The sequence below is a fragment of the Mastomys coucha genome, unplaced genomic scaffold (genome assembly GCF_008632895.1).
Source record: "Mastomys coucha isolate ucsf_1 unplaced genomic scaffold, UCSF_Mcou_1 pScaffold6, whole genome shotgun sequence".
NCBI lineage: Eukaryota > Metazoa > Chordata > Mammalia > Rodentia > Muridae > Mastomys > Mastomys coucha.
In genome coordinates, this window is record NW_022196912.1 from 46853358 (window position 1) to 46869447 (window position 16090).

The window sequence follows — 16090 nt, forward strand, 5'->3', positions numbered from 1 at the left end:
GAAAATTCTCAGAAAATTCTGTTCACTTTCATGACAGAAATGTGACCGATAGTAATGGCGAAGTGACCTTCTTCCCCAGAGCTTCCCTGTGGAAGGTGCCTGATGACGTGTTCTTTTTTCTCTGGCAGTTCACTTCCACTGCAACCCCGCTTCCCTTGCTGACTCCTTGAAACTTTGCTTTCTGCCTCCCTTCCAGTCACGACAGTTTGACCTATATTTGGCAAGAAGCTTTCAGTCTGGATTTTGCCCTGTGAATGGATTCCTCATGGAAGAGAGAGCAGAAGGCCATGACATTATCCCATGTGACATTTGACTGTTCTCCGCGATGCAGACCTGAGGTCATTTCAAACCCAGATCATAAACCAAGCACACATCATAACCTCATAGAATTCAGGCTCTGGCTAGAATGATGGTTTCAAATTGTGCTGCTTTGGCCATTTTATTAAAAAGAAACTTTTTGCATTTTGGATGGAATAAAGCACACAAGTAGGATGTCCTGAGTCAGGAATAACATTGGGGTTGAGAATTTCACACTGTCCAATGCATAGCTAAACAATTGACTGGCATTTACATGACCTGGCCCTAAGAAAAAGATAACCTGAGAGAACCATCCAGAAAATGTGCTCCAGCTTAGCTTTCTGAAGGCTCCCCCTCTGGATTCTCTAGTAGCCATGCCTAAGCTTTGGATAGTGTGGCCCGATGCTCTCATCTACAACACACCTAAGAATGAATAGCACAATCTTGTCATCAAAACAAAATATATCACAATAAAATATTTACATTTTTGAGTGAAATATGGTTTCTCATTGAGATGTTTTCACAGATATCCTGGGACACAGGTAGACATTAGGCACACCTACCAGGTTTTCATAACATTTTATGTAGTACCTTTTAGTCCCAAACTATATATTCTTGCAGCAGATAGAACTCATATTCAGAGAAAAAGAGACGCTGCAGGGGCCCAGATCTCAGTAAGTTATTCTCTTATGACATTGGACTTCTGCAATAAACCCAGGTTGTATAAGCAGCTTAAATCTCAGAATGGGAAATTTGCCTAATTTCAGGCATTTCAAAACATCCTACAAGGATTGCTCTGACAGCTGACAATTAATTTAGGATGGTAACACCTAAGCCACAGCGAATAGCATAAGAGAGTTCAGAAAGCAGGAAATGTCCTGTCTAGCTGGAGTGCAGAAAATGTGTGTGAGCAGGATTGAAAACATGAGACTGCTGAAACCAAGAATTCTCTCAGAGACTCCTTGAAGAGTAGAACACCAACACCAATGTCATCTGTAAGCACATGAAAAACATTTTTACACTCTTAGTTGGGGTTTTATTACTGTGGATAAACACCATGACCACAGAAACTCTTATAAAGGAAAATCTTTAATTAGGTCTGGCTAAAAGTTTCAGAAGTTTAGTCCATTATCACCATGGCAGTAAACATGGTGGTATGTAGGCAGACGTGGTGCAAGAGAAGGTGCTGAGATTTCTACATCTTGATGGGAAGGAAGGGAGAGAGACACCGGGCCTGGCTTCAAATCCCAAAGCTCACCACAGTGACAAACTTCCTCCAACCAGGCCACACCTCCTAGTACCACTCTCTAAAGACCAAACATTCAAGTATATGAGCGTATGGGGTCCACTACTATTCAAATCATCACACATTCCACACTACTCACCTGAAAAATTAAAATAAATATTAAAAAGGCATGATGTTTTTCTCTTTAAGCTAACAAAAATTCAAAGTTGGTAATCCTTGATACTGACAAGAGTTTAGGCTCATAGTCAATCCCATAGGCTGCTGGGAGAATGGCAATTCCTCAGTAAGAGCAAAAGCTTTACACATGCAAGCATACACACAAATGCACACACGTACACTATACATGAAATATTTAAACTGGTACATCTCTGTTCTAGTTGGCTTTCTGTTGCTGTAATAAACACCATGACTAAAAGCAACCTGGGGAGGAAAAGGTTTAATTGGCTCCCAGTTTAGCATCCATCATCAGGGAAACTAGGGCAGGAACTCGACACAGAAACCAGGACAGAGGAACAGAGCAGAGATTCTGGAGGAACAACTGCCCAGTGTCGTACTCCAGAGGGTAGCACAGTCTACCATAGCCTAGGCCTTCCTACGTCAATTAGCAATCAAGAACACGCACCACAGGCACAACACAAGCCAATCTGATGACCGCAGTTCCTCAGCTGAAGTTCTCTCCTGCCTGGGTGACTCTAACTTGTATCAAGTTGACAATAAATATCAATATGATCTGTGTATGAATATGTAAAACTACATGTATACTATGTCTGTATATCCACATGTAAAACTAGGTGTGTACTATTTATGTATGGATATTTGCACATGCACTGACACACTTTGGTCCATTATTTCCACTCTATTTAACATACTCCAGTGAATTAAGAGTCGAAATAAATATTTAGCCGAAATGTTTATAATAGGAAGCTATGAACAACAAAGAACATATCAACAAATTGACCCAGAGGGATGATAACAAGCTGTCCCTTAAAACACTGCTAAAAGACACAAGTTTACCCCCTTTCCAACCCAGTAGGATTTATTCATATTCCCATCTGTATTAGGCCCTTCCACAACAGTGGCTCCGCATAGAGGGAAGCCCCTCTCCAGAAGGATACAGCCCAGTCTATCGATGCAGAAGAGAGAGGCGTAGCTGTGCTTAGCAGAAGCCTCCACATCTTCTTGGTGACACTTACTGACTAAGCATTCTGATTAAAAACATTGCTCACACGGAAAGGCATCTGGTACATAATCACTAAAGTAAGTGAACTCTGCGTCGTCATTTTTAAGAAGTATAGATATTCAACAAGAAAAGTACAGAACATACATAAAACATTAATCACTTTTCTCTAGGCACTAGCACTATATACGGTGTTTTCTTCTGCCAGTCTTTTGATATTTTCTATTCTCTCTACAATGACTATATATTTATCGTGCAGTTTTTAGGGGAAAAAATGAATAAAACATATGCAACATTATGTGGAGAACGAGTCTAAATTTGGGGTCTCCATCAAATTCCTCCCCCTCAGAGCTCAGGGAATCCTGAAGAAGAGGAGGCAGAAAGATTCTCAGAGTCAGAGGAAATAGAGGACACCAAAAGAACAAAGCTCTTTGAGTCAACTGAGCAAGACACGTATGAGCTCACAGAGACTGGAACAGCAAGCACAGGGCCTACATGGTTTATACCAGGTCCTCTGCATACATACATATGGTAGCTTTTAGTTTCGTGCTTTTACGGACTCCTGACTATGGAGCAAGTAGCTCTCTGGCTCTATTGCCTGCTCTTGGGACTCTTTTCCTCCTGTTGGGTTGTCATGTCCAACTTTGATATGAACGTTTTTACTTCATCTTAACATATTTTATTTTGTCATGTTTGGCTATCTTTTAGAAGCCTGTTCTTTTCTAATGAAAGACTGAAAGGGAGTGCATCCAGAGGGGAGGACAGATGGGGGTAGGGAAGAATAGAGAGAGGAGAAACTATTAATTAGGAAAAAGTGTATGCAAAAAAAATCTATTGTTAATTTTTAAAAAGTAGGCTAATCTTACCTATACAAAGAAAATTATATTTCAAATTGTTTCCTGAAAAATATTGAAATCAGTGATTTCAAAAATGGTAAACTTAATAGCAAAAAAACATTTGTTTGATTTTTTTTAAGGAATTGTTCACTGCAAACTTTTTTATAAAAGCCACAAAGACACATTTGATAGCTTATAAGTCATGCATGATGATGTCCATGACTGATTCTCTAACTGGCTTCAACCTCTTTTTAATCTAGAGTAGCTGAATTTAATCCTTTACTAATGAAAGAATGCAATTTCAACTGACCCTTCTTCTGCACCTTGGTAAGTTTTAGCTGTCAGGATCCATTTTCTGGTTGGATTGAATTGTCCTAAAATATTTAGTAGAAATATATTTCAAGCGTGCTCACTTGTTTTGCTGTGCTATAGCTCTATTTTCCTGGCGATTCTGTTGTGTAATTGTGTCAAACAATTAGAAAAGCATATGCCCATATTTCCTTAATATCCACACATGACTATTTTAACCACCACTTAATAGAATATTAACATGTAAGTAAAATCAGGTGCCACAATAATGGCAAATAGTTTCAGGTTCTTAAAAACTATTTTTTCATTAACTGTTTGAGATTTTCATATAGTATATTTTGATCATGTTCATCCCCCTGCTCCAGCCCCTCCCAGGTCTACCCCACCTCCTACCCAACTAGCCACCTGTCCTTCATAATTTTTATTTTTAAATTTGTATTGCTCAGACACTCTGGGCTGTAGTTAATCTTCTAGGGGTCAAAAGAAAACTGACTCTCCCTGTGCCAGAAGCCATCAAATGCTCGAGCTCCTCAATTAGAAGTGGGATCCGTTCCCACCCCTCCCCCTGCTGGGATTGTCTCTGGCTGGAGCTTACACAGGTCTTATGCATGTTGTCACAAGTGCTTCTTAGCACTTGTGCTCCTGTGTGAAACTGCCTCTCTGTGTCCAGAAATCACTGTTTCCTTGTAAGTTATCCCAGCCTCTGCCTCTCAAAACTTTTCCATGCTCCTCTTCCTTGAAATTCGCTGAGCTTTGATGAGGGGAAGAGGTATTCAAGTTTCTTAATTTGCAAATGAAATGTGTTTAATTTTCTAAGACAACTCTACTTTGTATGTGCCACTGTTCCCAGTGGTGAGTCTTGTAAAGAATTCTCAAGCAAAATTCTCTCTTCTAAAAAAAAAAAAAAAAAATCAAGTCTAAACTAAAAGGCCAAATTCTTGGTGCCTCTGCTGTATTTAATAAGCTGAGAATAATAACAGAGAAGACATTTCCAACAATTATTCCCTTTGATCCTGACTTTTCTGCAAAGCCCTGCCTTTGGAGACTGTCCTAATTAAATTACTTCAAGCCTTCCCTGCAAAGTTTCGTGCTGAATTTCTTCAGGACAACAAACTTTGAGAATCTTGCCACTTAATTTCACCATTCCCAAGCCCTGAGGTAATTTCCTCATTGCATGTGTGGTAACAAAGGACAGAAGAGCGGCTCCAGATGCTGAGGGCTCATTTCTTCTCTGCTGGAAATTTCCCCTGCCTTGAAGAGTAAGACACAGGCTGGTTGGAGCAGAGACATGAGCCATCTGGGGTCCTCAGTTCTGACTACACCCCAGAACAGGGAGGCTTGAATCTACCTTCAGGTCAGAGAGAGAGAAAAAAAGAGAGAGACGGAGTCAGAGACAGAGACAGAGACAGAGAGAGAGGCAGAGATGCAGACATACAGAAAGATGGAAGCAGAAAGGAGGGAAGGAAGGAAGCAGGCAGGAAAGGAAGAGAAAGAAAGAGAAAGAAAAAAGAAAGAAGGAAGGAAAGAAAGAGAGTTAAGAAAGAAAGAAAGAAAAAAGAAAAAGAGAAAGAAAGAAAGAAAGAAAGAAAGAAAGAAAGAAAGAAAGAAAGAAAGAAAGAAAGAAAGAAAGAAAGAGGAGAGAGAGAAAGAGAGTCCATCTAATCCATCTATAGCTGCCTTGGATGTTCTCATTGGAAACTAATTCAATACACAAAATAAGAAGAGACCACTAAAGATATACCACTTTCCCAGCCCCTAGCCCATACTCCAGAAAAGGTCCAGGCTAATCCGTGGTTATTGGGAGATGTCTACTCAAACAAGGAGAATCTCATTTTAGGAAGAATACATACAAAACTAAATTACACTCGTAGAAAAGGCCAAACTGCAAGTCATGAATTCCTAATGCTAGCTTACCCTAGTCAAAACAAAATCCCCACTTTGCTTAAGGTCAAACTCAAGATGAAGATGACCAAGTCATCTTCAGTGTGGGCAGTTTCTGGCTGATAGTTTAATTATTGGCATTTATATAAATAAGGACGGCTATCCAAACACTGCCAGGAGTATGACTGAAGAAGAGCGAGAGAAGGAGTCATTTAAGGGCCTGCCTCCCCCCATGTTTGGAAAATTATATGCAAAGTGTTAACTTGCTTTGTTTTGCTACCCATTAGAGCTAAGTGTGGATTCCCATTGTGCACTATCACCCTCTCAAACTTTGAAAGGATTTCTAGAGTATCTGAAAGCATCATACATGGTCAGGAAACTTGTAACAATGTAAAACTACTGCCTAGAAAAGCTAAATGGGAGCCATTGCTACAAAGTGTCCTCAATAATTGAAAGCACATTGTCTTCACTGCACTTTACTATTCCGGTTTCTGAATTCATTTTTAATGACATTGTGCCGTTATCTCCACTGTCATCTTTGAGGAATGCATTATTCAATAACATAAACAAACATCTTTACTCCTCGATTCAGTTCCAGCCTATTGCTAATGTGATAAACTGGCGACTGACAGCCTGAGCCCAAAAGAGATCTCCCTGAGTCCACAGCCAGTCAGACCTGAAAGCTTTAGCTGCTTATGTCTCTAGCTGCTTCCTATGAAACACTGGTGACTGGAAGTTCACATTTACACTTATAATATCACAAGAATAATGACTGAATGGCTGAGTCCTGGGATCTTTTTGTGAAAAACAAACATCCGGCCAGGCAGTGGTGGTGCATGCCCTTAATCCCAGCACTTGCAGATAGCTATTGATCCTAGGTACCACGTTCAGAAATCAAAGAACATAAAAACTTGAGCTTCTAGGTGAAAAAAAGGAAAATCCACAGCCCATCTGTGGAACCACTAAAAAAAAAAAAAAAAAAAAAAAAAGTCTTACAGTGTTAAATTTCATCACACAGCATCTCAAAGGAAGAAATTCCTTTTTATGGGTTTTATTTATAATCATGTGTAAATGCGGTTGAAGATAGACATTTCCTTATTCCAGCTGCCATTCAGTTGTAGGCAGGAGCATTATATCATATTGTTAGCTGTGGAACTAGTGATCTGTCTGCATGTGTTCTGGTGGCAATCACAAAATGATTAGATCCATAGAACAGCTCATGTGGACAGAGAATCCTTGAGAGAAAGAGCAAGATTTTCTATAGCCTGTAATTTAAAAGGTCAGGATAAAGGAAATAAACCCATTCTGGGTGAGATGAGCCATGCAAATACTCTTTTTATTTTATAATGGAGAAATCTGAAGAGAGGCATTTGTCAGCATGGTAATTATTTTTCATTATAGGTCCATCCCTCTGGCTCTTGTCTTCTGAAATAAAACAACATAAATGTTCGTGTCTCAAGGGGAAAGCGCCTAAGAGAACGAGACAAGTGTATTATCTTACAGTATAAGATGAATTACTTGCATTTCCATTCAGAGGCTGATGGAATGAATTTTTCCCCCAGGAGATATGCAAGGATGGGCATGGATTTTCTACTTGTTATTTCAATATCATTTTAAGTACAAACACAGCAGTGGGAAATAGTGCAGGGAAATCCTGTACAGCCTTCGCCAGTTTCCCCCAATGGCAATATCTTTTGTGACTTTAGTTCAACGTCATAGTCAGGAAATTGTGGCTGATGTAATCCACTGCCTTATTTGGACTTTATCAGAGAGTTGTTGTTTTGTTTTTGTGTATCTGTGTGTAGTGGGTCGGTCTGCTATTGCTATATATTCAAATGTTAAATTCTGAGCCCCCAAAAGTGGTTGCTCCAAGACCAGGAGATCCTCACATCTTTTGTTGTGTAAAACTTGCCCACAAGTTATCCCTGATTGGTTAATAAAAATGCCTACAGCTGGGCTGGGCAGAAGTGGGAAGCAGAGTGATCTTCTCCAGCTTGGGAGTCTCTGACAGGGTACCATGAGAGAGAGAGGACAGGAAGAGAGAAGCCACCATGGGGTAGGTGGATCATGAGTGCATGGCCATGAGGACCAGTCTGTTGAAGCAGGAGCAGCCCAGGCAGAACATGGCAAGTGATATCTCGGGGTTGTTGATAGGAAAATAGAAAAAATAGCACAGAGGGTTGATATCTGCCCAGCTCCAGTGTTTTAAGGCTTATTATAAATATAAAGTTTTGAGTCTTTTATTTGGGAACTGAATGACCAAAGGTGGGGTAGAAACCCCCAAATAATATTTACTGCAACACCTGTGTGCAAGTGTGTCTGCTACATATGAAGGCTAGAAGTCAAGTCAAATGTCTTTGTAATTGTACTCCATTTTGTGTTGTTTTTAAGCAAGGTCTCCCACGGACCTCTAAGCTTGCTAACTGGATACACTGATGGTCCAGTAAGCCCCAGGATCCTCCAGTCTCTCCCCTCCTTCCCCAGACCTGGTATTACAGACATGTGCAACCATACTTAGCTTTTTAGATGGGTACTGAATCCCAAATTCAGGTCCTCATGCCCATGGGACTATGACTGAGCGATCTCCCCAGCTTTTTACATGTACTTGTATACTGTATCTATTTATTTCTTTGCATTTTAATGCATATAGATTCTTGCGCAGATTGCCTCAGTGAAGATGCAGAATTTTCAGCTCCTCAAGCATCCCTAATACAACTCCTTTACATGCACACTTTCCTCCTTGCCCCTCTAGCTTCCAACACCCACAGATCTGTTTTCCATCTATATAAATATGCCATTAAAATGTAATATAAAACTCCACAGAAGACCAACAGAGTCAACTAACCTGGACCCTTGGGGCTCTCAGAGTCTGAACTACCAACCAAAGAACACACATTAGCTGGACCCAGGTCTCCCAGCTCATATGTAGCAGATGTGCAGCTTGGTCTTCATGTGGGTCCTGAACAACTGGAACCAGGGGCTGTCTCAAAAGCTGTTGCCTGTATGTGAGATATGTTCTTCTAGCTGGGCTTCCTTGTCTGGACTCAGTGGGAGAGAAAGTGCCTAACCTTGCAGAGACTTGAAGTGCAGGGAGCAGGGAGGATTGAGAGGTGGAAGTGTAAATAAATACCCAGGGGGTCCCCACATGCCCAGAGGAGAAAGGGGGAAGGATTGTAGGAGGGGGTGGCCGGGAGTGAGGCAGTGAGCAGGATATAAAGTGAATAAGTAAAAATAATAATAATTAAAAATGTAAGATGTGATGTAAGTGGAAATATGCAACACATAACCTTTCTTAATCAGCACAACCCCTTCGTGGTGCATTCAGGTTGTTCCATCACTGGCTCTCCATGGTTTGCTCCTTTTTAGACTAGAACAGAGCTTTGTTAAATTCTACTCTATGGTATGGCTATACAATACTTTAACCATGTACTCACTGAAGAACATCTAGATTATTTCCAGTTTTTTTGTCTATTACCAATACAAATGCTATGGGCATTTATATAAAGGTTTTTGTGTGAACATAAATTACAATTTCTCTAGGATGGACACCCAAAAATGTAACCACAATTTTGTAAAAAACAAAACAAACAGGCAAAAACCCTACCACACTCCCCCCCATAGTACCTGTAAACACTTTATATTCCCACCAGCAATGTGCAAGGGATCCAGGTTTTCCACATCCTTGTTTAACATCTGGGCCCTCACTTCATTCTCGTTTATCTGTTTTGATAGATGTATAATAAAATCTGTGATTTTGATCTTCACTTACTCAACAGCTGAAATGTGCTTATTTACCATCAGAACATCTTCATTGACATATCTGTCATTTGCCATATACTCAGTTGGTTTTGTTGCGCTTCCTTCCATCCTTCTGTCTGTCCTTCCATTCTTCCTCCCTCCCTCCCTTCCTTCCTTCCTTCCTTCCTTTCATTATTGTTACAGTAATAAGGATCAAAGCCACTCAATAGACAAATATTCTGCAACTGAATTATACACCCAGTTCTAATTGTGTGTATGGTGCACATGTACGTGTGCAGGTGCACATATCTATTTGTGCACTGAGGCCAGAGGAGCCTGTCAAAGCCCTTCTCTATCACTCTTCCTTATTCATTTGAGCCAGGGTTTCTCACTGAATCTGGAGCTAGGTTGTTGGCCAGCAAGCCCCAGAAATCTTCCTGTATACACACACAGACACATACACACACACACACACAAACACACACACACACACACACACAGGGAGGGTGGATGAGGGAGCTCAAGCACTGGAGGATTACAAGGACACACACGACCACTCCCAGCTTTTTATGTGGATGCTAAGATCTGGGCTCAGGTCCTTGAGATTGCTCAGCAAGCACACTTACTCACTGAGAATCTCTCCAGTGTTTCACAGTGGTTTTTCAATGTTCAGTTGAATGAGTTCTTCTCATTCTAGGCCGAGGAGTTTTATTGAACATGGGGTTTGAAGTCCTGCTCTCCTCATCTTTGCCTTCTACCTCTTCAGGGGGTTCTCAAAGCAAGAGTTTCCATTTTGATCAGGTCTCACTCCCTAAGTTTTGCTTTTGTGGATCACACTTTGGTTGTCAGTTCCTGAGACTCAAAGGGTTCTTCTGGGGTCTACAGTAGTTTCATAGTCTCGATTTAAGCCCAGGACCTACTGTATCTGTAAAGCGTGGTGTTGGGTTTCAGTTCATGCTTTTGCTGGGGGATGCTTGAAAAGGCCTTCCTTCCTCCATCAAATTGCCTTTGCCCCTAGCATGGGACATATTAATCAGTGTCTATTCCTAGTTCTGCGTTCTGTTCCATGATTTAAGAGTACAATGCCTGTGATTATTACAGCCACAAAGCAAGACGTACTGTCAGAAAGAGTAAGTCCTTTCTCCTTTTTGTTTTCAGTCCATCCAGAGGCCATTTTATTTTTGTAAAATTACCACATCTGTACTTTGAATTGTAATCAAGAAAAACTGGTGCCAGCCTAGAACTGTTCTCTGCTCTCTGATCCTCGAACTGAAGTAGAAACTGTACTATATTGTTCTATTCAAATATATATACTAGAAGAAGAATCATTTCTGTAAATAGCTACCCACAAAATAGTACACTGACTGAACTCTTGTCTACACATTCAACTTCATGTGTTAACTTTAGGTATTTACTCCCATGTAATCCTGTTTCTTTTATTCAGACTTCTCAATTAGCCTATTAATGGCAAGAAATTCAGACTCCCAACTCTCACATGTAGAGATTTAACAGTTAACCAAGAATGGCTCAAGTTCATCAGTTGGTGTTGATCTTCCTTTGCTTCCTTCATCTAACTTGATAGGCCTCAAACCTTGTTAGTACTCTGTGTACAAAGCCACGTGTCCTTTATTAAGTTGGTGCTAATGTTAGTTTTTTCTGTAAAGATGTGAACAAGCATCAGTCATTGGGCACCAGTGAGAGACCAAAGTAAGGATCCTACCCAAGTTCAACTTAATGAACAATGACTTATTGGGCTTATTTATGAGAGAAGCGTTATTTACAGAAGTATGGCTGACCCAGAAAGAATCAAAGTACAAAACAGATAGTTTGTCTTAGGTGTCATTTTCCCCTCTAAGGGGAGGGCAGGAGAAAGAAGGAATTCAAAGAAGGAAGAAGGTGAGACAAAGTCAGGGACTGTCTTTGTCCTTATGTGTCTATTCATATAATAAGAATGAGGACCCTCCTGCCCCACACATTGAAGTAGTGGGCCAGTGTTGTCAGTGCCCCCTCCAACACCCCACACACTGAATTGTTGGGCCAGTGTTGTCAGCATCATCTCCTCATGGACCATTATGCTGATGCAGCATTCAACTCACATTTTAGAAGCCATTGTCTTTCATTCAAATCTATTATTTGGCTAAAGTGGGACTTTTACATTATGATGCCTAGTTCCACCCAACAGACAAAATCAGGAATAGCCTTCATATATTAATAAATGCAATGGTCTAATGTATATTTGTTCAAAGCTAAATAAATATTTAACTCTGTATCCATCAATCATTGGCTGCAGGCTGCAGGGGTCAGGAAAAGGAATGTAGATGATATGATGAGAAATTCCCATCAGCCTGGAACACCAACAGCACCCACCATCAGGGACTTGAAGACTCACATACCTATATTAAAAGTAAAGCAACTGGGGACTGGAGAGATGGGTCAATGGTTAAGAGTACACATGACTGAAGTTTGGTTCCGACCATTCATATCATGCAGCAACTCACAACCCTCAGAGGAACTCAATGTGCGTCTGGTCTCCATGGGCATCTGGATTCATATACACAGGCCTGCAGGTATACATAATTTGAAAGTAAATAAATAACCCTTTAAATGAAAATAAAGGAACTGTTAACATTCAGCATAATGGGTTGGTTTTTGAAGCCATGGACAATCCTGGGGGTATCTACCTTCTCCATAGTGGTTTCTGTGGCATTCAAGGCTGGCTCAGTCATGTGAGACCCAAAGATGAATGCAGCTGGGATCCCTGCCATCCTGTTCCCAGAAATCTCTTTGTGGGACACAGGACACAATTTATAGCACCTTCTACTTGTGGACTAAATGGAGCTCAGAAATTCTGCATTCTCAACTATCTGGAGGTGGGTTGGTTTCTTGTTTACTTGCTGTAGTGTTACTGATCAACCATATAAAAAAAAAATGTTTTCTATATACCCAGGACTATGCTGACAGAAGTATAGGAGAAGCTACTGAGAAGTTCTGACTGCTCCGAAAATATGGACATCTGCCCAATTTCCATTTCTTGTTACCTTTAGAATTAGATAGGAAAGTCATTTGAGTTCAGTCTTTGAAAAGCATTACCATAAAACCTACTTGTCTATCTGACACTATCAGACACTAAACATAATTGATTCCTTTGGTGAAGATAAAAGATCCCTCAATGCCTCAGTATGGTCTACTGAGGCCCAGTCACTCTACCTTAGCACACAGAAAGGGACTTTCAGCAGATTGTACACCAACCTATACCATTTAGAACTGCATTATTGGAAAAACCATTGATTTCCATTGTAAACCTATTTTTGTGTTCTTTCCCCTTATAGACTCATTTTTAATAGCTTTTCAGTGGGCTTCCTCCCCATAGACCAGCTGCAGAACCAGCTCAAAGGTTATCTAAGTGTCATACCTACCGAAACCCTGGAGGCCATCACGTCTACCCCTTAAAGGAAAGGATGTGCAGGAAGGAAGTTGGATGTAAGCCTGATGTTAGGGCCTGAGCTTTTTCCATGTATTGTTTATTTGAAGCACCTTGTTTGGGCCTCTGGGAAGTACATTGTATTCTAACTGGGTTCTAGTTAAAGATAATGCCTGGGTTCTTAGCACTGTTCTAAGTTTGGGAAGTACTTTTATAAGAAAATACATTTTCTTCAGGCCCAAAGAAGTTAACATGGATGAAATTTTGCTCAACTCTAGGCCATGTGGGATGGGCGACTTTAAACTTTTAACTAAGTCTCTAGACAGAAAAGCAGTTGTCCATACTATTGTTAGAGACTACACAACACTAGCCTCATCGCCTCTCCAGCCCCTGGCCATGCTTATTGTTCTCATTGTCTGGCAATAATGAAATGCTCAAGGTTAGAAAACTAACAGTAAGAGCTTGGTTTTTGACTGGAAATTTTCAGAAGTTTTAAGATGTTTAGAGCTGAGAGCAAGGAAACCCTCAACGGATTTGACTGCCATTTGTGATTAAAATGAACTACAGCTACTAGTCTAAATGACCCCTTGTGTGACTTACACAGTGGCCTCCTACCAGTTATCTAAGAAAGAGATGCTAGGCTAAGCATGTTCTCCAGAAACTACACATCAATCAAGCTAGACCTATGTACCAACCATGATGAGACCCCGCTCTGGGAGCCACTGGCCATGACAAGAGACTAAGCTGTGAAGATATGAGGTCTTTTGTTGGGATCAGAAGGCTTCTGCTGCTCTTCTGAGGCAGATCTGGGGCAAGTTTATTTATATATGGAATTGATCTAACATCCACTGGGCTGCAGTACTAAAAATATTTTTTTTATTTCTTCAATACTAAGACATTGAAGGAAATAAGCTGATTCTATGAACCTCTTAAAGGATTGGTTTACTTTGGAAGACTCTATCTGAAATATTTGTTAAAACCATCACTAATTCCAATCAGCAGATTTTATTGAGCAATCACAATGGTAACTGAGACGTAGTCACTAAGTAAAGTTCTTGTTAAGCTTTGGAGATGGTAGTTGAATTTCTGTATAACAGGGTCTGGAAGAACTCATAAAGATTTAGGAAACAGAGCTGAGGAGGACGCTAAGGTGCTGTCACACACACACACACACACACACACACACACAGAGGATTTAGAGAATGGATATAATAAGGTGACATACAGAGTATGGCAGAAGGTCATGGAGTAGGAAGGTGTTAGCATTTTAGTCAGTCCCTTTGAGGGATTGCCGTTTAAATGGGAATGTAAAAAATGGATAAGCGAGAGAAAGAAGAAAGACTGAGGTGGAGATCAGCTTGTACCAAGACTCCATGGCAGGAAGACTCTGTACTAGAAGAATAAGAATAAAATGTAGCAAGAGCCCAGAGAATAAAGTGACACAGGTGAGAATAAAGGCAAAGTGGTCCTGTGTGGGAAACGGAAGACCCTAAGGCCAGTCTACATTTAAAAAAGGTACATATATGAATATCTGCTATGCGTCAGCAAAAACATGGCTGGCAAGGGCATGGGCAGGGTGTGATGGGATGGGGAAATATATGAGTCAGCACAAAATGCCTGGTACCTGATATCTGGAGAACCCCAAAGTAAACAGTTATATAATCGGTTACAGAACTCTTTTTGGTAGAGTGTGACTTTTGTGTGATTCTCCATGAATATGGTCTTGCTCTCGAGGCCAGAGCCTTTGCCTTGGCCAGGCTTCCTATGTGTGTCTGCCTGCCACTGTGGGTCACTGCCACCTGTGGGTCACTGGCCCTGTGCAGCCGAAATGAAATGGCATGTGTCTGGATGCTTGCCCGTGCTTGCCTATCTAGCAGCAGCCTTTATCAGGAATGCATAAAGTCTCCTTGAAGTCTCCCGACCTTCTAACCTCCTTTCCTGGCATCTGAGCTCGCACGTCACACACAGGGCCTGACGGGTGCCTGGGCCTGGAAACCATAGTAAGGAAACACAATTAAACAATGTTTGCTGAGTGTCTACCCAAGTAGGCTACGGAGGACTGAGCACTGCAACAAACAGCCATTTCCTGGAGGCCCACGGACATCTGAGTCTTTCCGGAGAGAGTCAAGAGCAACTGAGCAGACCATCGGTGGTGCTTTGAACGTCTTAGGGAGCTCTTTGGGTATTTAAGAAGAGCCACAGCTGGACACATTCATTAAGCGAGCCTAAAGGGCAGGCTTGGCTGTTAGCACCTTTGATTCCCCAGGCTAAGCAATATTCCTTCCAGCTGACGAATGAGACCTCTTTAGTTTGCAGGACAGGAGACAGGGCCTCGGTGTTGTGAGGTGAATAGATGCGCTTCTCCCAAGTTCACAGGAGTGGTATGAAGATGTTTGTCAGGGAATCTTTCCTACCAGATAAAACTGTAACACCTGAGAGGAAAAGAATGAGAGAGGCAGAGAAGTCAGGGCCCAAGGAGTTCCTTGATTTCTTGCCAAACATCCCTTTCATTGTCTGGGGGAAATGATTCGAACCCAAAAAGAACACTCCAAAGTATTTTCCTCTTAAAGAAAAGAAAATTAGTTCAATGTGAAATCAAGGATTTTTTTTTCAAGTGTATACATTTATGAGATTTCTAACTCACATTTTACTTTGCTATTATATTTTAAAAACCTGTCAATGGAAACAGTGATGTCCTGTTATTTCCTCTGCTCTTTTATTTTTAGCCAGATTGAAAGAGTAAATATAGTAGGGACAGCTTGTTTTCCATTCAAATCAGCTCTGATTCTTTATTTTTAATTTTAATGATGTTTTCCAGGAAAAACAGAAATGCTTGCTTGGCTGCACCCAAGCCCCACCCGACAGCCACACCACTAAGAATGACCTAATTACAAGTTTCAGACCAGGAAGAGAAAAGGATTGGTGACAGCTGAAAACAGGCTTCCTTTCTGACTCTTCATGTTTTAGTAAGATTCCTTTCCCCTTGTGTGGTTTCAGTGATGTCATGATAAGAAGTTATCCACCCAAACTGGAGAGAGTCCTCTAGGAACAAATTGTGTTTTCACATTTAAAAAGATCATTTCCCTTCAGAGGAATCGCAGTATATTTCAGGCATATTACTCAGAACTCTTCACTCATTCCATGCAGAGGAGGAAAACAGCTCTGTATCCCCTGTTCTCTGTTAA

General features: G+C 40.9%; 1 pseudogene; it reads left to right on the forward strand.

The window, feature by feature from the left end:
* The first annotated feature begins 3849 nt into the window (after window positions 1–3849).
* Window positions 3850–16090, forward strand: part of LOC116080997 — a 107968-nt pseudogene continuing 95727 nt past the window's right edge.